General features: G+C 33.7%; 1 protein-coding gene across 1 annotated transcript in view; it reads left to right on the plus strand.

Moving 5' to 3' along the window:
* The window catches only part of LOC140441335 (uncharacterized), a 180664-nt gene that overhangs the window by 46218 nt on the left and 111073 nt on the right, over positions 1-23373 (plus strand). The gene's annotated exons all lie outside the window — the stretch shown is intronic.

Consider the following 23373-nt stretch of genomic DNA (forward strand, 5'->3'; position numbering starts at 1 on the left):
AAGGATAATTGGTTTCTATCTTTCTAAAAACATAGTTTTAAATTTACATAAAGATTTCTAAGCGCCGTGCGCCTGTATCGCCGAGATCCTACACCCTTACCATTATATATACACAGCCCTAGATTTCTCAAAATTCATATGTAAATATGGTTCCATGTTTTGAGTAAGATAGAATCCATTTATCTTTGTTAAAATAGTACTATTTGTATTTGAAACTTTAAAGATTATAAAACGTTTTACAGATAGGTCGAAGGTAAAAATAAAAAAAAGCTAATCAAGGAAATTTAAAAGACGTATAAGAAAAAATTAAGGATTTGCCCCTGGACCTAATTGCTTTATTTCTAATATAGAAAAAACCAAAACTCATTATTGGAACAAAAAAACTTAAAAACAATCTACAATACTTACAACGCCTTATTGGTTCAAACAGAAACGGAATTCAGAGATGAAAATCTGAGAATTAGTATCAACGCAGAATATATGGGAATATCTACTGCTCCGATAAAAATGGAGTGTCTATTTTAAAAATAAATTTTAATATTTTTAGGAAATGAAATTGAATTTGACGACATATTTGACATGTTACATTAATTGTAACAACATGGATACAAATACAACAAAAGAATAGAATAAATGTGTTAAAAAAATGTCGCAAAATAGAATAGTAAGAATATTTTGAGACAAATATCCAATAAGACTACAAAAAAAGCGGGTGTAACTGTTTAGACAATACTGAAAAGTCAACATGCACTTAGCCTGTTGAGATGGATACTTTATTGTCTCTACTCACTTTACAGATAGTTTTCACTTTTTTTACTATGACCTTTCTTAAAATTTAATATATGGGTTGAAGAAGCTACGTTATATATCTGTCTATCCTATATATTCTTACATCTAATATATCAATTAAGTGAAGACTATTATTGAGTACATTAAAAATTTGATTTTTTGTAATACCATCTGTATCTTGCCATCCCTAAAACTGGGGATGTTTTTGTGGGGAAAACACGTATATAGTACCTACCACAGCATCAACAATAATGCTGTTTCCAGACATGGACTATTTTCGGTGCTGACCTCATGGAGGCTGCTCTTCAGCAGTTGAGCAGTAGGTTACCTCTTGAACGACCTTAGCATTGATATCACCTATAATAATTTATATATCATTTTTTTGATATTTCCTATAAAAGATTTTCAGTTTCTCATAAAATAATTTTTTCTCCTCATTTCCTTTATCTTCCATGGAGGGATGGATGTTAATAATTCTATATAATAGTTAAAAAACCGACCCTTTAGTCTAATTCTATAGGTCCTTGGACTCATTGGGTCAAATGTTGACCCAATGAGTCCGGGGACTATGGAACATACTGACGACAATAGGTATACCTAAACACTTGACATCTTATTAACAAACTGCGGCAAGATAACCTGGCACATATTCGAATGGATGGGTGCCTATCTGACGAATGCACTTTGGAGAAGGCAAGGGTGTAGGCAAGATAGGCGCTAGAAAGAAGGGATGTTCACGGGTTTGTCAAAAACAATTTAAAACGATTTAATAGATTGTCTTGCTGATTATAATAAAACTGAAATTTCAAGAGAAATTAATGAATCTGTTTTTTTCTATATTAGCGGACGTTACTACTGATATTACCGAAAAATCACAGTGTACTTTAATAATACGGTTTGTTAACAAAATTTGTCAAATAACAGAAAGATTTTTGGGGTTTTTTTATATTAGCGAGAATAGATCTGCAGACGCTATATATATATAGTTTAATTACAAACGTTCTGGAGCCTTATGATTACAAAAATAAATTGATTGCCCAATGTTACGATGGCGCAAGTGTAATGGCCGATTTTTTAAATGGATTGCAATTAAAAATTAAAGTAGATGCTCCAAAAGCTTTTTTCAGTTCAAAAGCTCAAAATGTATTAGAAATTGTAGGATACTTTTGCAAATGTTACATCAATTCCTGGTTTTTTTTAATCATTCGGCAAAAAGAACATTTATTCTGAATTCAATTCTAAATCGAAGTATTCCAACAAATTGTGAAAGTAGATGAGCTTCGAAGTCGAAAATTGAAAGCGTTGTTAATTTAAAATGGATTGAGTTAATTTCAGTTTTCAATCAAATTATCGAAGACGAAAATTCGGGAGCCGAATCTCTAAATGGTGTTCGAGGATATTTAGAAAATTTTAAAAATTTTGAGTTTGCTTTTCTTCTTTGTCTTGATAACGAAATATTTAATATAACTGACATATTGTACAAAATTTTACAACTAAAATGTTTAGATATTAATTTGTGTAAAAAGAAATAGATATAGCTTTGGGAAGAATTAATTTCGTAACGATCAGGCTTTTAATAATTTATTTGCTGTGGCTGAAACAAGGGTAGAAGTGCATTTTAGAGATTTATATTTTTTTAGCCTTGAAAATTTTTCACAATTTCAAAATTTCTCAAAAAGTTTTCCACATAATTTGATAAATAGTTTAATAACACAATATTCTGAATTATTTGATAAACAAAAATTAATTAATGAACTAAGTGTCGTTTACGAAGATGAACAATTTTATACTTTAAATGTTATTAAAATTTTGCAATATTTTAACGAGAATGAATCAATCGAAATATTTTATGAAGCATATAAATTATTTGTTTTAATTGCTACTATACCCGCAACTTCAGTTTCCGTTGAACGTAATTTTTCTTGTTTAAAAAAAATTAAAAACTATTTAAGGTATTTTAAAACAAAAAATGGTACTTCGGTACCCCTAAAAAAATTTTCTTTTCAGCTTTTCCACTTTTCAGATCGGCCCGCATCCTAAGCTTTTCAAGCATATATTGACATCTGGCTGCTGGATACACGCCAGCGAATTCGAATTGTAGTGGCAGAGAATAGAGGGGCTTTTTAAACGCCCTGTTTTTCTGAGTACCGCGAATTAAATAGTTTCCTTCTCCAAATGGGATAAGGAATCTTGACGTTCGGGAGACGCGAGATCGAGTGACGACATGGCGAATGAGCCGGGAGTGGCAAAAAAGGGTTCTTCCCGAATCTACTAGTAGCACTCTAGTTTTAGGATGAATAGTGTCATGGTCAATTTGGAAGGGACCGGGATTATGTCGGGGTGTGTATATATATTTAGTCATAATAATTTTGTTTGAGTTTAAGCTCATTTTGATAAATAAATTAAATAAATACTAAAATTGTAGCTTCTCATTTAATTGATCAATATTTAACAACCAGTTCTTATAGTAAGTGTTCAAAATGTGCTGCATCTACTTCCTGACACTAATGCATCCTATTTCTAAACTTTTGCCGTACTCGTTCAAATGTGTCAGGGGAAATTGCCCTACATTCTTCAACAATTCGTTGTTTCAAAATGTCAATAATGTCAGAAAAAAATCTAATAGTGTGAGGTCCGGTGCCCGAGCTGGCCATTTTATCGTACCTCGCCGTCCAATCCATCTACCACGATATTCCTCATCTAGGTAACGTCTTACTACACCATAATGGTGTGCAGGAGCACCATCTTGTTGAAACGTTATTTCCAAATTGCCGAATTAATCTGGATTATCCTCCAGAATTTCAAGTATTAATGGTTCAATTGTGTAACATCTCCAGATACACTTTACCGGTTAAGTTAGTATTGGGAAAAACAGGCCCAACTATATGATTTCCCAAAATACCTGCCCAAACATTTATTTTTTTTGGAAATTCAGTATGTGTTTCACGAAAGACGTGAGGATTTGTGTCACTCCAATACCTCACATTGTGTGTGTTAACATTTCCATTGAGAGAAAAAGTACTTTCGTCACTAAAACAAATTATTTGTATGTAATTGGGCTGTTGGTTAATTTTATTGGATATATTTTCACAGAATTCTAGTCTTCGATCGGGGTCATCATCTAAAAGTTGGTGCACAATTTTTAATTTGTATGGATGAAATTTGTTTTCAGCCAACACTCAGTGTACTGTCCTTTGACTGATTCCATAAATAGATGCACCTTGGGCTGTAGAAGAAGTAGGGTTCACTACCATTTCTGAAATTATGTTAATTTTTTTGTCGTCACTAATTGTTGGTCGACCAGATCGTTTGACATCTTAAACACTACCTGTTTGTTTAAACTTCCAAAGAAGCTTCCTCAAATAAGCTCTAGATGTAGGGCAATCGGGGTACCTCTCATTAAAAAGACGTTCCGCTGCATGAAAATTATTTCCACATTCACCAATTATTAACACAGCTACTACTTTGTCGGCTACAGTACGTACCATTCTGCCTTTGTAAAAATTTAAACGTCTCGTCAAACAATATTTAAACTAAATATTAACTAAGAACAACTAACTAAAAATAATTTGACTAAACTTGAATTGACTAAACTAGGCAGAAACAGAAACTAAATATTCAGGGATAAACGCGTTTGCAAACTAAAAGTAACTAGAGAATTGACAAAAATAAGTAGAAACAGAAACTAAATATTGAGCTATAAACTCTTTTGCAAACTAAAAACAACTAGAGAATTGACAAACGTAAAATTTTTTGACAAATAATCAAAGGCGGACGTTAGAATTTTTATTAAATAGATGTCAAACCAGAATTTTAATGTTTATGTTCTTTATTTATTCGTTAAAATCATCTTAAATCCAAACAAAGTTAGAATGATTGAATAGATATATTAAAATAATTGTAGTTTCGCATTTAATTATAATAAATATTCTAACGTTAGCCTCTAGTTAATTGTCAAAAAAGTTGATGTTGACAACAACTACAAAAAATTAGAGAATTGAAAAATGTCAACTTTTTGACAAGTTACCAGTGGCGGAGGTTTTAATATTTATTAATTAAATGCGAAACTACAATTTTAGTATTTATTTAATTTATTTATCAAAATAAGCTTAAACTTAAATAAAATTAGTATGGTTGAATAGGTATTTTTAATACCTTTCAAACGAGTTATGGCTTGCCATAAGGTGCTATTTAAAATTATCTGGCATAGTGGCGCTATAACGTCATCTGTCACTATTACGTCACTTGTTATGACTAGTTAAGAAGCCTAAGTCTGTTTATTACCCCCCTCAAAATTTCACCATTATAAGTAAAACCGTTCAAAAGATACGAGGGGGGGAACGGACTTTTGACTAGCACTATATATATATATATATATATATATATATATATATATATATATATATATATATATATATATCGACAAATTAATTACGAATAATTATAACTTTTCTATTCAAAAATTAAATAACAGACATCATATTAAAATTTACATTTTCGCAGTTGGTAATAATTATACAAAAATATATTTATTTCTTCTTAAACGAAACGAAACGAAATATTATATTGTAAGCAATGACATCACAAGAGACCAGGCCGATAATATTTGAGTGTATCGTCTGCCTTTTAAAACAAAGAATGTGTGTTTAGTTTAGTAATCAATCAGTCACAATTTGCATCGGTTCACGATACATACAAAAATACCTTCCCTTCAAGAATGAATTACGTTTTACGAAAATAAATATTATTAACAGTTTTTTCTTCATTTTATTCGATTTCATTATTATTTTTATTTTGTTTTCGTGGAAAATAAAATTATCACACACGCATCCACACACCCACGGAACAGTGGTGACCCCGCGAATATTGAACATTGAACAATTGGACATTGAACAATGAATATTGGTGACCCTGTGAACATTCAAAAAGAATAGTGTTGATAATATACTTTTGCCGGTTAAAACAGTCAATCTGAATCAGTGAAAATGCCAGATAGTGCCAATAATAGTGAAATATGGTTTCTGCAAGTAGAAAACCAATTTGCACTAGCAAACATTACAAGTGACGCAACAAAATTCAATAGCTGCTAATATAGAAACGGCATACATCTCCGAAGTGAGAGACATCATTGTATCACCACCAGCTACAGACAGGTATGTAAAGTTAAAAACAGAATTAATTAAGAGACTCAGTATATCACAACAACAAAAAATTAAAAGATTAGTCGAGCATGAAGAATTGGGGGTTCGAAGACTTTCTCAATTCTTACGACATTTACAGTCTTTAGCAGGCACAGCGGTACCAGATAATATTATAAGATCTCTGTGGTTAGGTAGACTGCTATCCTCTACACAGGCTATTTTAGCTACCCAATAAAACGCTAATTTAGACACAGTTGCCGAGCTAGCAGATATAGTTTTCGAAGCCGTAGCTCCTAGAACACAAATTTCGGAAACGACTACTGCTCTTGAAAGCACCATCGGAAAATTAACAGCCAAATTAGCTGAAATGAAAATTCAGCTAGCTAACATCGCAACTGCTCAACCACAATCTAATACATACCATAGAAACAGAAGACACTGCAGGGAACATAATAGTGATATATATTAGTATCACTACCGTTTTGGTGATAGTGCTCAAAAGTGTACACCTCTGAGCAAGCACCAGGAAAATAACACGGGCAATCGGTAAGTGCGGCATCCGATTCAAGTCCAAAGTCTCGCCGTCTTTTCATAACAGACTTTTAAATTAAAAAACAATTTTTAATCGACACCGGGGCAGATTTGTGCGTGTTTCCCAGAAAATATGTACGGGGCGCTCCAAAAGACTACATATGAACTATACGCGACCAATGACATTGTGATCGCAACATACGGTTATGTTAACTTGACATTATATATCGGATTAAGGCGTGATTTTACGTGGCGTTTCGTAGTGGTGGATATTTCAAAGCCTATTATAGGAGCTGATTTTTTATTACAGTTCGCTCTCCTAGTAGACATTGCTAACCAGTGCTTAATAGCTGGTACTACAACTCTTCGAACGAAGGGACTCGTAAAAGATTGTTTCGATAGCAGCATAAAGACAATCGCGGACGTGTTGCGTTACCATATGCTGTTAGCTCAGTTTGCGGAAATCACGCGACCCGCCGAGTTTCTGAAAGGCATTCAACATCAAATCAAGCACCACATCGATACAACACCAGGTCCACCCGTTTTGTCTAAGCCTCGACGATTAGCACCTGACAAATTGCAATGGGCTAAAAAAGAATTCGAAAATATTTTGCGACTAGGCATCATAAGACCATCAAATAACTGGTCAACACCACTACATATGGTTCCGAAGAAAGGTAAGGAATGGAGACCCTGCGGAAATTATCGACGTTTAAACCAAAGGACTATTCCAGATTAATGTCCAATTCCACGCATCAAATACTTCGGTCAGTCGCTAGCTGGTAAGATCATTTTCTCTACAATAGATTTAGTTAGAACATACAACCAAATACCAGTAGCCACCGAAGATATACCAAAAATTTCCATTACCACACCATTTGGACTGTACAAATATTTATATATGCCTTTTGGTTTAAGAAACGCAGGGCAGACCTTGAAGCGTTTCATAGATGAAATTTTACGTGGTCTTGATTTCGTCTACGCCTACATCGATGACATTCTCATTGCATCAGAATCCGAAAAGCAGCATATATCGCAATTAGAAAAAATTTTCAAAAGGCTTAAGCAATTTGGCGTTGTTATTAATCTAAAGTAGCAGCTGTACAAAATTTCACTAATCCTAAAACAGTGAAAGACCTGCGTAGATTTCTAGGTATGTTGAACTTCTACCGAAGGTTCATACACAATGCAGCTGAGCTTTAAGCATGATACCCTAAAAGGAAATGTCAAAGGAATACCACCAATTGAATGAACACCACAGTGGATCCAAGCCTTTGAGGATTGCAAAAGTCGTTTAGCTAACGCTACTTTACTGAGCCACCATGAAAAAGATGTTGATATCTCCATCACTTGTGATGCTTCCGATTTTTGTGCTGGAGCTGTGTTACATCAAAAAACGGATACAGGTATAAAACCTTTAGCTTTCTTTTCCAAAAAATTCTCACCTAGTAAAAAGAAATATAGTGCGTACGACAGAGAAATATTGGCTATATATTTAGATATAAAACATTTTAGACATATGATCGAAGGCAAAGACATAACCATATACACTAATCACAAACCAATCACCTTCGCCTTTACACAGAAACTAGACAAATGCAGTCCTAGACAATTTCGATATTTAGATTTTAAAGGACAGTTTTGCACCAACATTCAGCACATGTCTGTATTAACAAATATTGTAGCAGACGCACTATCTCGAGTCGATAGCATCAAGAAAGATATCGACATCATGGACTTAGCTCTCGCACAAGAAACAGATTGACTAGATCAACAGATCGACAGAACTAAAAACGTACTTAAGAGAGAAAACATCGTTGCAATTAAAGAAAATACGCTTTTCGGAACAAAACGTTAGTTTGTACTTTGACATAGCAACATCTACAGCAAGACCATTTGTACCGAAACACTCCGAATGGCAATTGTTAGCACCATGCATAATCTAGCACATCCTGGAATCAACAGTTCTGTGAAAATGATCACACAGCGATAAGTTTGGCCTTTCATCAAATAAGATGTGAGAAAATGGACTCGAGCGTGTCTACAGTGCCAAAAATCAAAAATATTGCGCCACATTGTTTCACTGACTGGAAGTTTCCTACCACCTTCCAGCCGATTCGAACATGTTCACATAAACATTATAGTGATACTGATTTCTGAAGGAAACAGATACTGTTTAACATATGTCGACCGTTTCACGCGTTGGCCGAAAGCTTTCCCAATGACCAATCAAGAAGCAGATAAAGTAGCCAGAACATTTTTTTTCTGGTTGGGTAGCTCGTTTTGGCACTCCTAAACATATCACAACGGATCAAGGTCGACAATTCGAATCACATATCTTTAAACCAATGTGCAAATTAACTGGAACTATCCATTTAAGAACAACCGTCTATCACCCTCAAGTAGATGGCATGGTGGAAAGATTTCATCGACAATTCTAGAAAGCCTACCTTCAGTGTTACTGGGCATACGAGCAATGTGGAGAGAAGATTTAGGTACTTCAGCCGCCGAACTCGTTTATGGAGAACCATTGTGTTTGCCCTCTGAATTATTGTTTTCGTCGCAACGACAGTGCTCACATTTATTTAAAGACACTTCGAAACCATTTCGAAAATCTCCGTCCTAAGAAACCGTCGCAACATGGGTCCAAAAGCACTTGTATTTTCAAAGAGATGAAGGCCGTGACACAATCAAAAATGGTTTAGATAACCCATATCACGGACCTTTTGCAGTAGTTAACCGACGAGACAAAAAATTTGTCGTCCGTGTAAACGGAAAAGAAGTAATAATTTCCATCGATAGATTGAAACCTGCGTACAAGGTCAACGTAAATCAAGAACCAGAGAAAATAGCAGTGTCCAGAGAAACAAACACTTCCAACAATTTTAAGAACAGCAGACCCAAGAAACAAACGAGATTTACGGGAAGTTATCAAGCAAGTGTCAATTAAATCATATTTTTCAGTTAAAATATTTTTTTCCGTGTAACATTTTTTTTCAGTGTAATTTTTTTTCTCGTGTAAACATTATTTTTTCTGATATACCTATTCAATTTCCATTATAACTATGTATGTATTATCCATACTTCTCGAAGGGGAGTGTTGTAGCGACAAGCTAATTAGGAATAATTATAACTTTTCTATTCAAAAATTAAATTACAGATCCCATATTAAACTTTACTATAGAAAAATATATTTATTTCTTCTTTAACCTTGCAGACATTGCATTTTTCATGTATCGGAAACGAAATATTATATTGTAAGCAATGGCATCACAAAAGACCAGGCCGATAATATTTGAGTTTATCGTATGGCTTTTAAAACAAAGGATGTGTTTTAAAACAAAATAAATATTTTTAAAAGTTTTCTCTACGTTTTATTCTATTTTATTATTATTTTTATTTTGTTTTCGTGGAAAATAAGTTTATTACACACGCATCCACACACCCACGAAACATTGGTGACTCCGCGAACATTGAACATTGAACAATTGGATATTGAACAGTGAAGTGAAGATTGGTGACCCCGTGAATGTTTAAAAAGAATGGTGTTGATAATATACTTTTGCCGGTTAAAACAGTGAATCTGAATCAGTGAAAATAAGATTATCACATACGTATCCACACAACCACGGAACATTGGTGACCCCGCGAACATTAAACATTAAACAATGAACATATTTATATTATGTTTACTAGCCCCATAAACAATGTATTTCAAGCAAACAATTAAAAACGATTAAGGTTGATAGTTTAAGAAAGTGTTCGTCGAAATGTTTATTAAAACCACGGACAATATGTTTTACTTAAACAAAGGAAAGACCATTAAGTTTTCGAGATATGGGATTAGGAAACTCATTAGCCATGTACGGTACATAGTACATAGTTAAAATCTACCTTTGTATTAAGATTCTCAAACATAGATAAGAATTTGATTATTTGTAGAAAATATAATAAGGATATGGAATTTTATTTCTTTCTTGGAACTCCATAAAGACAAAAAGATACGTAAATTTGAAAATTTGTTTAGAAAAAAGAGAGGTAGTTTTGGGATTGGTTTTGATTGAATGGAAAATTAATTATGGGGGAACGATTTGGAAGTCGGAGAATGAATAGGGAGAGTGTGTCAGTGTGTTCTGCTCTATCGAAAAGAGAAGTCCAATTTGGAGTGCAGTGTACTAAAAAAGGAAAAGGCCGGTTTGTGTTTGAAAAAGTTGAAAGATTGCATCAGGAGAAAGCCGGAACGAGTACGATACGAAGCAGTAAAAGGAAAGAACAAAATTTAGCAGAGGAGCAGAGATATTCTGGGGAAACTTGGACGAGTCTTCCTTTGATCGCAACACCAGCAAGTAAGGAAACGTGTTATGGGTGAAGACATGGTAGAATCATTAGGAAAGGTCAGTCGTTTTCTGTTATGATATGAATGTATTCTTGTTCGTGTTAAATACCACAGGGCATATGGAGCCACATATTTCACTATTATAAAATCATCAAATTTCAATCAGTTTGTTTACTATAAATCATTGTAGTTGACTTTTTTTCAAGATACAATAATATTGATAAATCAATTTTTTTATATATCAAGAAAATTGAACATCGAGAACATTCTGTAAAGCAGAAGTAGAGAGATTCACAGTTATTGATTTTAAAAAAAATTTGGAGACAAAAAGAAATAAGATTCTTTTTTTTTTTGTAAATGTTTATATGAAATAATAAAGATAGGAGAATAAATAAAATTTGTAATATTGATTATCGATTTCCGTTTTGACAAAATTAACGATTTTTATAATTTCTAATTGAAATCCATATATGTATTATTTTGATTCTCTTTTATCTATTCCTATGAGGAAACCACTGAGAAATATTTGAAGCCACAAAAGTAAGTAGTGATAGTTTTGGTTTAATTAATTAATGAAATAATTAATTGATTAATTAATTGAAGTAGATTACATTTATAACCATCAATAGAGTCAAAGTAGATCACAACAATATATATACATATGTATATATATATATATATATATATATATATATATATATATATATATATAAATTATAAGGATCACTCAGAAGAGTGGTGGGTTTTTTCGGTCAAAAGGTGGAGAAAAAAGACAAAGTTGATGGCTACTTCATCTATTTATTGAAGACGTTTCGCTTTCTTAATCAGAGAGCATCATCAGTTCATCTTAAAAAGATATGTAGCAGTCAGTGATAATAAAGTTGTAAAGACACTTAAGTAAATGGACATTATACGATTATGATGTATAAACAATAAATTACTCTAAATAAGTTAACAATTTAATCAAACTAAGCACAGCAAAAAGAATATGTGGTTTTGTTTTTTTTTATATAAAAATGTATAATTAAAAAAAAACATTAACAAAGAGAGTGAAGAACTAAGAAAATCATAGAAGCACTTCCAACAATACAGCAATAGTTATGATTTAATTTTAACTTTAGGTAGCATTATTATATTAATTAATATTGAAATTGAATAATTTAATGTATAATGAAATTACCACTCCTGGCTTCTTGAATGCTGCCGGTAAAATGACCACAACACAATTTGATGATTTTCTTAGTTCTTAACTCTCTTTGTTAATGTTTTTTTTACTTATACATTTTATATAAAAAAAACAAAACCACATGTTCTTTTTGCTGTGCTTAGTTTGAACAAATTGTTAACTTATTTAGTTCAATTTATTGTTTATACATCATAATCGTATAATGTCCATTTACTTAAGAGTCTTTACAACTTTAATATCACTGAATCACTGACTGCTACATATCTTTTTAAGATGAACTGATGATGCTTTCTGATTAAGAAAGCGAAACGTCTTCAATAAATAGATGAAGTAGCCATCAACTTTGTCTTTTTTCTCCACCTTTTGACCGAAAAAAACCCACCACTCTTCTGAGTGATCCTTAATTTATACTGGATTGACGGTCGTACTCCTTTTCTCGATATATATATATATATATATATATATATATATATATATATATATATATATATATATATATATATATATATATATATCAACCCAAGCTGCTGAAACTCAATGATGAACCACAACACATCTGCTAAGATGTTAATGACTATGATCATGAGTAGAGAGTTTTAGTAAAAATAGTAGTTAGTTTTTTGCCTCTATCTATCCATCTACCTCTATTTGTCCATCTGATTATATTTGATAAGTTTGATTTCTCTAAGCGCGATGTTGCCTGCAGCGTAGTCATCTAATAGGTACTGCGTAAAAATGTTTTAATAAACTTTATGCTTTACTGGAGTATATACATAGGTATAGAGTAATCGAACATCCCATGTAAATAAATCAACATCATTAAGGATATTTCGTTTGCTAAACCGTCAACAAAAGATCCGTCTTGTTGATTGCTCTGATGTTTTCTAACAGTAGGTTTCCTACAAAGCTTGGCAGTAATCCATTGCTAAACTTACAACTTGGAAAATTCCTTCTTTTTTACGGTTACCATACCTTATCCTAGACAAGCTGTTCCACACTTAAGGCTCTAAAAAGTCGCCTTCACCCATTTCATCGCTGGTAAGAATTGCTTATGCCATCTATCTATGTACGGTGTTACTTGTCATTTATTGATGGCATCCTTTTGGCATGGATATTACCACCAAGACACAGTCACGAGCTATTCATCCTCATTCTTTCTTATTTAAGCTTGAGACCGGCGATGACCGAGTTGTATTTCAATAATACGGTAAGTTTTTACGTAAAATCGATTTCTTTTTTGGATTTTTTGGGAAATGTATTTTTGACAGTTCTAGACACCGTATCTTCTACAGAAATCCAAAACATTTTGGATGAATATATTTCCGCTTAGTAGGGTGATATTTGGGCCATAATTTTTACAGAATAAGTTGTTCCTTTCACATGCAAACTTAAAATATTTCAATTTTTTCGACAATATTTTTCCGGCAACAATAGACCTTCCTAAGGCCTATTGAAAATTAAAATAATTAAAATATTAAAAATAAATAAACACAAATGTATGTTATATACTATACAAAAGTAGTTATATACAGGGTGTTTCAAAAAGGTATGTCATAAATTAAATCACGCATTCCGGGGACAAAAATAAATTGATTGAATCCAACATACCTTAGTACAAAAGTGTACACAAAAAAAGTTACAGCCCTTTGAAGTTCATCAATCATCATCATCAATCAGCCCTGAGTTGTCCATTGTTGAACATAGGCCTCCTCTAGACTTTTCCATCTGCTTCTGTTCTGCGCCTCTGCTATCTGCTATCAGAATTGAATATATTGAATATTGAATATTCCTTTGAAGTTACAAAATAAAATTTGTTTTTTTGCATTATCTCCTAAACTACTTGACATTTTGTAATAAAAATAGACACGTTACTTTCTTGTTCTGAAAGCATTTTTCATACAAAAGAAACAACAAAATCTAAGCGCACAGAATCATTTTAAGGGGGGTGTCCAGCCCTAAATCCCCCCAAACTTTTGAGTACGATCAAATGAAATGAATTTTGTGGCATCATTAGTTTAACACATTATTTTTAAAACGTTTTTGCTTCCTATCACTTTTTCGAAAAACTAGATTTTTCCTAGTTGGCCATAAAATTACAATTAGTTTCTACTACTACTACTACTACTTGTCGGTTTATAACGTTCTCCGCCGTTTTCCGACTTTCAATCGCCACTTAGACCGGTTGTTCCATAGATCTTCTTCTATGGCCCTCTCTCTCAGTTCTTTATTTATTCCTTCGCTCCAACTTTTTCTCGGTCTACCTCGTTTTCTCTTTCCTTCTGGTTGCCACTTTAGTATTTCTTTTGGCATTCGTTGTTCGTCCATTCTTTGTAAGTGTCCGAACCAGATAAGTTGTTTTGTTGTTAGTACGTATGTACGTACGTTGTAGTTTCTACGGATACAATAATTATTACAAACAGTTCCATCAATAATAGTCAATAATTTGAAGCTATCATTAATTGTGTGAATAGGATTAATATTTTGATATTACAATGGCCTACATATTTCAGAAAATGGTAGATGTGCATTTAACTTTGGGTAAGTTGGATCAGATTAAATTATGATTTCAATAAACTATCGGGAATATTGTAGGTGAATGTCAAAGAAATAGTGCAGCAGCCGCAAGGCGTTATGCAGTAAAATACCCCAATCGTAATAAACCCGATAGACGATTATTTCTGACCACTGATCGTCGTTTACGGGAAACGGGTACATTCCAACCGCAAGTTGCTGAGAATAGTGGTCGTCCAATAATGGATGCAACTGATGAAGACATTTTAGAAATCATTGAAGAAGTCCCTGGAACAAGTACAAGGGTAATATCTGCTTAATTAAATGTTCCTCACGTAAGGGTTTGGAGGCGTTTGAAGGATCAGCTGCTTAAACCCTATCACTTAACAACGGTTCAAGAGTTATTGGTTGAAGATTATCCTAAAAGGATTGGATGATTTTGCGATTGGTTGTTAATGGAAAACACTCGAAATGTTAATTTTATTAGAAATATTTTGTCTTTTTAGAAGGCTACCTTCAGTAGAAATGGAATAACAAACCATCATAACGAGCACATTTGGGCCGACGAAAATCCTCACGCCAAAAAAACGACTCATCACCAAAGGACTTTTTTCAAAATTAATGTTTGGGCAGGAATTGTGGATAACAATTTAATAGGCCCAGTATTTCTTTCCAATAATTTAAATGGTGATAATTATTTGCAATTCTTGGCAAACGATTTACAAGAATATTCGGAAGAAGTGAATATTGCAATTAGACAAAATATGTAGTTTCTACAAGATGGCGCTCCACCGCATTACCGTAATGAAGTCCGGGAATACCTTTGCAGGCAGTATCCTGGTCGGTGGATTGAAAGAAGTCGTGACGCACCTATTTCTTGGCCACCCAGAAGTCCAGGTCTTAACCCCATGGACTTTTGCTTTTGGGGGTTTATGAAAGAGAAAGTGTATTCTGTAACAATAGAGGACCAACACCAATTGAGGGTTAGAATAATTAAAGCTGCAAATCAATTTCGTCAGAAAAATATGATTTTTCAGCGCATTCGGTTTTCCTATTAAAACGACACCGAATGTGTAATGAAGAAAATGGGGGTCATTTTGAACATCATATACATTGCAATATCATATTTATAGAGGTTATAGACATTTTTTGTACTTGTTAATTCATTTAAGCCATTTATTTAGTTGAACGTAATTTTTTAAAGATTAATGAAAAGGGCCGTAACTCAATAAAAACTGTTTTTTAAAAAAAGTGATAAGGGGCAAAATTGTTTTTAAAATAATGTGTTAAACTAATGATGCGGCAAAATTCATTTGATTTGAACGTACTCAAAAGTTTGGGGGGATTTAGGGCTGCACACACCCTTTAAATTTTTCTGTGCTCTTAGATTTTGTTGTTTCTTTTTTATGAAAAATGCTTTCAGAACAAGAAAGTAACGTGTCCATTTTATTACAAAATGTCAAGGCAAAATATGTAGTTTCTACAAGATGGCGCTCCACCGCATTACCGTAATGAAGTCCGGGAATACCTTTGCAGGCAGTATCCTGGTCGGTGGATTGAAAGAAGTCGTGACGCACCTATTTCTTGGCCACCCAGAAGTCCAGGTCTTAACCCCATGGACTTTTGCTTTTGGGGGTTTATTAAAGAGAAAGTGTATTCTGTAACAATAGAGGACGAACACCAATTGAGGGTTAGAATAATTAAAGCTGCAAATCAATTTCGTCAGAAAAATATGATTTTTCAGCGCATTCGGTTTTCCTATTAAAACGACACCGAATGTGTAATGAAGAAAATGGGGGTCATTTTGAACATCATATACATTGTAATATCATATTTATAGAGGTTATAGACATTTTTTGTACTTGTTAATTCATTTAAGCCATTTATTTAGTTGAACGTAATTTTTTAAAGATTAATGAAAAGGGCCGTAACTCAATAAAAACTGTTTTTTAAAAAAAGTGATAAGGGGCAAAATTGTTTTTAAAATAATGTGTTAAACTAATGATGCGGCAAAATTCATTTGATTTGAACGTACTCAAAAGTTTGGGGGGATTTAGGGCTGCACACACCCTTTAAATTTTTCTGTGCTCTTAGATTTTGTTGTTTCTTTTTTATGAAAAATGCTTTCAGAACAAGAAAGTAACGTGTCCATTTAATTACAAAATGTCAAGTAGTTTAGGAGATCATACAAAAAAACAATTTTTAATTTGTAACTTTAAAGGGCTTTATCTTTTTTTGTGTACACTTTTGTACTAAGGTAAGTTGGATTCAATCAATTTATGTTTGTCCCCGGAATGCGTGATTTCATTTATGACATACCTTTTTGAAACACCCTGTATAGTAGTTCGAAGTTTACTTTCAAATTTCTAGTGGGTGCTGCTAGGTATTAAGTTTGCATGTGTAGCGTTTGTACGTTACGCCATCTATAAATTTGAAATATACTTAAGTAACTCAATTTCTGGTTTAGGTATATGTAGAGATTTGTCATTTTGATAACAAATCCTAATTCAGCGTGCATTAATATCTCCATCTAGCATTATCATCATCATTATTATACGTTATCTATACAAAACACTAGTTGTTTTCACACATGCAAGGGCGCTCAACAAAATCCTAAAATTCTGATTGTTTATCGACCCGCGACACGAAATTTCTTTAGATCCCAGCAATTTCTGTGTAACCCTGAAAATGAATCAATTATTTAGAATTGCTAAAGTTTTATGAAAGTTTTATTTTTGATTACCAAGTTTACACAAAGTTTAAAATAATAGGGAACATCTACTTATATACATTGGTTAAAAGCAATAGAACATCAGAGCCTCTCTCGTAGAATTTTAAATAATACATGAATTCTTATTTAAAAGTAAATAAAAAAAAACCAATTAAGACGTAATACTGATGACTACTGCTTCCTAAACTTTTACATATTTGAATAAAATTACGGTACGATTTCGGTGTAAATGTGTTTTTCTCAATTAAATGATTTTAATGAATACATAAGGATTTTTGACTTTGTAAATATACTGTCTAATGCAAAAGCATGGAATAAATTTATTCAGATCGAGAGGACGTTTAAAAAAATCTTGAAACTGGTCAATTTTACAATTATACAAACTGGGAATAGAGAATAGTTAATTTACACCGTCGGCGTCGTTGGTGACTTATGGTTTGGGTAGAGGTTAGCTTGGGGGTTAACGTGGAGATTGACGCGCGGGTTAGCAGTAGAATTTTGATTGGCGGGTGGAGTGTGGAATATTTTTTTTATGAGAGGATAATTCTTTGTTTATAGAAGCGGATGGAGGCTATTGATCTGGAGTTTTCAAAATCAACTTTTGTGACCCGTATGAAGATGGTGTTGACCTAGAGCTGAAATTGAATCAGAATTGCGAACAGAAATGGAATGTTCCTAAATCCTATTTTGGATTCTACGATTTGTTTGGCCTATATAGGATCAGGAGCGGTCTTCACAAGGGATTTCATTCCTCTTAATTTCTCTTGATTTAAGAATTTTGTCGATTTTCTCAGTGACACCTTTGATGAAACACCTTTTGTATGATGAGGGTCTGAGTTTTTGGGTTAAAATTGAGTGGGACATTAATTTTTTTGCTTTATGTAAAGGTATGGCCTCTTCTGTCGGGACCGTCACAGTTTATATTTTCATGGAAAAGGACCATTATCTAACACATTTTTAAATCGATGCCGTTTTGGTAAACGACACCTAATAAGGCCAACTTTTAGAAATCCTACGCTCAACAAGTTTTAAGCTATTTCATTTGGAAAAATTAGTCCCGTCGCAAGCGTATTCTCCTGCATATTTCTTAGGCTGCCTATTTTGTAAAAGAACTCCCATTTTTCAACCAGGAGCTTTTTATCTTTTGTGCTCCTTAGGCTAGGTATAGCATCAGTGGCATACGTATCTTTTACAATATTTTTAACTATGTTCAGAATATCTTTGTAATCGATATCTTTCGTAATCGTAATTTTGTAATCGGTATCTTGTACAATATTTTTAACCATGTCCAGGATATCTTTGTAATCGATATCTTTCGTAGATACGATCATTCCATATATTTTTCTTTCTGTTTTCCGTTGGGTGGTAGAAATGTCAATTTTATTTACATGATTGCTAAAGTGCCGGTGTAGTTTCCAAGAAGGAGGCTCTTCAGTACTTCTTGGAAAACACACTCAGAGGGGGGTAGTTCTCAACCTCAACACGGTGCGTCCCAATGGCTGATAGGGAACGCCCTACATATATGTGGGAGTGGTGTGAATAAGGTTTTGCCAAATAAACACCCACGGATCAACTAAGAACATGAGATAGGGCATCAACCAGAAAAATCTCCTTACCGGTCTGATACTAAATAATCAAAGGCGGTAACTATGATTTAACCGGTTGTGACACTGCGAAGTGACCGAACGATTACCGGTAAAAGTAATCACCTATTTGTTGGTCAGCAGTTATGGGTGGAAGAACTGGCATTTGGTAGGGCACTTTATTGCCCTAGAGCTTAAAAATTGACTCCAAAGGCGGAAGAGCTAAATTAGCCAACGGCATTGAGATGTGGAAAGCCACGAGATGACTACCACATTAAAGATCCGTAAGGAAATCCACAGGATACCACAATGGCTGAAAATCCAAAACAAACGGCTCTCAGTCCCAGGCACCCCTTAAGTGGGAAGAGGGTGCTAAGAATCCTCCAGTCAGCCAATAAAGTCCTAAAAGTTAAAAGGATCGGTACGTGGAATATTCGAAACATGTACCAAGCAGGCAAAGCAGTAAATACTATTCAAGAAATGACTCGTCTGAACATAGACATTTTAGGATACAATGAAGTTCGATGGCCAAATTCTGAAATAAGAATTATAGATGAACACCATATCTATTATTCTGGAGACGACACAACAAGAAACAGAAATGGCGTAGCGATAATAGTGAAAAGGAAAAGAGCTAAAGCAGTAATAGGATTTACGCCCATACCAGGCAGAGTTGTGCTATTGAAAATTAACTCAAGTCCCTCTAATATAAACATCATTTGAGTCTACGCACCGACATCACTCCACTGAAGAAGAAATAGAAAATTTCTATATGACGCTAGAAGATTCTCTAAAACTGACCAAAAAGCATGAACTTGATTTTCATAAGAAATCATAAGAAACCAAATTGATTTTATCAACATAAACAAAAGATTTAGAAATTCTATCACCTCAACAAAAACCTATCCAGGCGCAGAGTCTTCTCAGATCATAGTCTATTAGTTGCAAATATCAACATACGACTCAAAATAATTTATAAGAAAATGAGGCCCAAGATAGATATAAGACTAGTAAAAGAAAATGACACCCAGAAAAAACTAAAAACAGAGATTAATAAGAATTTTACGAAAATAGCTGAAGAAACTACTAGAGGCATAGAAGAACAGTGAAACGAAATGAAGACATCTATTACCACAATTGCGCATGAATATATAAAACCAAAAACAGAAAAGAAGCATGAATGGATGACTGATAAAATATTGCAGATAATGGAAGAGCGAAGAAAATTAAACGGTAGAAATGACAAAGAATACAAAAAGTTGCATAAGACTATACTAAAGGAGATAAAAGAAGCAAAAGAAGCATGGCTGACGGAGAAATGTACGGAAGTTGAAACACTACAACGCAAACATGATGATTTCCGTATGCACAAAAAATTAAAGAAGTATAGAATACCATAAAACAAGATTTTGACTACCATTGAAGATAAATTACGAAAATGGAAAGAATATATGCAAGAATTATTTGAAGATGCTGCACGAAGTCCGACTAAAATAAACAATCCCTACGGCCCAGAAATAACAAACGAAGAAGTAACTATGGCCATTAAGCGGATAAAAGATGGGAAATCACCAGGACCTGATGAGGTGCATGGTAAAATTTTAAAGCTATTAGAGGCACACCAAATCACAGCTCTTACGAAACTATTCAACAACATCTACCAATCTGGTTACTTACAAAAAGACTGGCTACTATCAATATTCATTCCACTTCCTAAAAAACCAAACGCTAGAAAATATGAAGAACATAGATTAATTAGTTTGATGAGCCATGTACTTAAAGTACTTCTTACTACCATTCACTCGCGCATATACATCAAATTAGAAGAACACCTGAGTGAAGTTCAATTTGGATTCAGAGCAGGACTCGGAACGCGGGAAGCACTTTTTAGTTTGCAAGTTCTAATACAGGGAGCCAGGGATGTCAACTGGGATGTGTATGCATGTTTCATTGATTTCAAGAAGGCATTTGATCCCACATGGGAAACTAATCGATATCCTAAAAACACAGGACTCGATGGTAAGGATATAAGACTGATCTCAAACTTATATCTCCAACAAAAAGCAACAGTACGATTAGAAAATGAACTGAAAAGAGAACTTCACAGTCGAAAAAAGAGGAAGACAGGGTTGCGTATTGTCACCGGCATGATTTAGCCTTGGACGAATCAGAAGATGGGATTGCTGTAAATGGCCAACTTATAAACAATATTAGAAATGCAGACGATACAATGTTGCAGGAAGATAGTGCGCAGGGGCTCGAAAGGATGATTGATAACGTTGTAGAACCATGTAACAAATACGGCCTAAAACTAAATTTCAAGAAGATACAAATAATGGTCATTACTAATAACACAAACGCCTAAATTACAATAGGCGATACACCGTTAGAAAGAGTGGAAAAATATGCTATTTAGGCTGTAATATCAAGGATACTTGGGATCGTAGCTACGAAATAAATACTCGTATTGAACAAGCTAGAAGCCCTTTTAACAGCCTTAGGAAGATTCTCTGCAACTTATCTTTAATTATCAATATACGCGTAAGAATACTTAGATGTTACGTTGTTAGTGTCCTCCTCTATGGAGTAGAAAGCTGGAGCCTTACAGAAGATACCATAAAACGATTAGAGGCATTTGAAATGTGGTGCTACCGACGTATGTTGTGGGTCTCATATATACACCACACAAGTAATATAACTATTCTCCAGAGGCCAAGAAAAGACAAAGAAATTATTAATTATAAATACCAACTTCTATAATTAATTCTACAAGGCAAGATTGAGAGTAAGAGAGGCCCTAGCTAGACGTAGACGTATAACCTGGTTGGCCAATCTTAGGAAGTGGACTGGTCTAACGTCAACTGATCTATTTCCAGCTGCTGTGAATAGAATAAGATGGGTCAATGTGGTCGCCAACATCTCTAGAAGATATGCACATTTAGAAGTGGATTGTTAAAGATTGCCTCAGTTATCTTTGTCATCTCCGGTGATGATTACACTTCCTCTTGGACCATGTAGAGCTTGTTCTAAAGTTTTTCTAGTCGACAACTACATTTAATTTTTAATATTTAAAAAAAATGTATGCCACCTTTAGATTTTTTGATAGTGGTGCATTGCTCCAGTATGTCGAAGTCCCCATCTAATTCTCTTAGCTCAGGGTATTTATCCCTGTTCAAACGTTAAACACTTGTATCCGTATTTGTATAAGTAAGCTCGATTAAATCCACCTTTGCAGTTTTGTCAGGGGCACTAACAGGATTTCCTACCACTACACTTGTAAATGTATGAGTCTCTTCAGCCCACGTAAAACTCATCTAACACATGTAATTTACATCTCGTCATTTGCACAGTAATTTGAAAATAAGAAATATACATAAATCATGTTTCTAAGAAAGATAAAATGTGCCTCTAGATAAATAAACTATTGAATGAAACCTTTCAATAAAGTCAGCAAAGCCTATGTCGATAATGCAGCGTCGAACTATTGGTTGACATCGGGAAATATGTTTCCCGAAATGGAGGGTTTACTGCTCCTCATTCGGAATCAGGTTATCCCGAGTAAAAATTACCTGAAATATATCGTCAAAGAGGCTAAAGTAAAAAAACGAGAAATATCGATATGGCTATCAAGCTTAAGAAAGTATACACCATCTTACCGGGGATCACCAGGCATTGACTGTAGCCCAATATAAGAAACGACTTGCATCAGTAGGAAAAATGCTAAATACCATAAAAATAAGGTTCTGAAACTGTTCTTGTGACATGTCTAAGTTAAATACTAAAATATAATTGTCATTACAAAATTAAAAATATGCCACAAAAGATACATAAAGTAGTAGAATTACTCCAATCCAACCAACTCTCTGACCTCTGACAACGTGTTACTGTCTGTTCTACGTGTTTAGGTGTTAAATATATTAAGAAAATCGCCAAGTATAAACTTAAACTACCAATAAGGAGACAATCTAAGGGAGTACTGAAAGTCTAATTATTATAATTGGTTTTTTTTACGTATTTGAAAGCCAGATTGTACATAAACAAAAATTAATCGGCATTTTTGATGAAGTGATATTTACCAAAGCCTTAGTAATTGGTTTTGCATACGTTAGGTGTCTGTTGCAACAAAAAATGGTTGTTTTTTTTATCTCAATATTCTTTTATCCTTATAAACTTATGTCGAGCTGATGATCTAATACTTTTCACCTTAATTTAAAACTTCCGCAGAATAACACGAATCACTAAAAAACAAAAGCATATAAATTAACTAAGAATAAGATAAGAAACAAAACTGTATAAATACACTAAATATATCGAATAAATCACACTGTGCTGACTAGTAAAAGCAGTTTTAACACGCATTTCTTGTTTTTGATTCAAAGATTTAGCACAAAATGCTGAATTTATAAATTTACTGGATTTCCGTGAATATTCTACAACTACAGTCCGTCCCAAACCCTTCTTTCAGTGCGTCACTAATTTTGACGTCATATAGGATTTTAAGAATGTCGAGAATTATTGCATGCCATTTTAGTTAAATCTGACAGTTGCAGGATCGTAATCGGCTA

Source organism: Diabrotica undecimpunctata, chromosome 5 (genome assembly GCF_040954645.1).
Source record: "Diabrotica undecimpunctata isolate CICGRU chromosome 5, icDiaUnde3, whole genome shotgun sequence".
Lineage (NCBI taxonomy): Eukaryota > Metazoa > Arthropoda > Insecta > Coleoptera > Chrysomelidae > Diabrotica > Diabrotica undecimpunctata.